Below are 537 nucleotides of genomic sequence, written 5' to 3'. Positions count from 1 at the left end.
CTGTGTGTCGCGATAGGGTGCCGTGTGTCGCAATAGGGCTCTATGTGTCACGATAGGGCTCTATGTGTCGCCATAGGGCAGTGTGTCGCAATAGGGCTCTGTGTGTCGCGATAGGGCTCTATGTGTCGCGATAGGGCCCTATGTGTCGTGATAGGGCTCTATGTGTCGCGATAGGGCGCTGTGTGTCGCGATAGGGCTCTTTGTGTCGCGATAGGGCTCTGTGTGTCGTGATAGGGCTCTATGTGTCGCGATAGGGCTCTATGTGTCGCAATAGGGCTCTATGTGTCGCGATAGGGCTCTATGTGTCGCGATAGGGCGCTGTGTGTCGCGATAGGGCTCTATGTGTCGCAATAGGGCTCTATGTGTCGCGATAGGGCGCTGTGTGTCGCGATAGGGCACTGTGTGTCGCAATAGGGCTCTGTGTGTCACGATAGGGCTCTTTGTGTCGCGATAGGGCTCTATGTGTCGCAATAGGGCGCTGTGTGTCGCGATAGGGCTCTATGTGTCGCGATAGGGCTCTATGTGTCGCGATAGGGC

The 537-nt window shown here is 56.4% G+C and overlaps 1 protein-coding gene across 6 annotated transcripts in view; it reads left to right on the top strand.

Moving 5' to 3' along the window:
* The window catches only part of BRD4 (bromodomain containing 4), a 55769-nt gene that overhangs the window by 44469 nt on the left and 10763 nt on the right, over positions 1-537 (top strand). The gene's annotated exons all lie outside the window — the stretch shown is intronic.

Source organism: Coturnix japonica, unplaced genomic scaffold (genome assembly GCF_001577835.2).
Source record: "Coturnix japonica isolate 7356 unplaced genomic scaffold, Coturnix japonica 2.1 chrUnrandom461, whole genome shotgun sequence".
In the NCBI taxonomy this organism is placed as follows: domain Eukaryota; kingdom Metazoa; phylum Chordata; class Aves; order Galliformes; family Phasianidae; genus Coturnix; species Coturnix japonica.
This window is presented reverse-complemented; position numbering and strand designations above follow the sequence as displayed.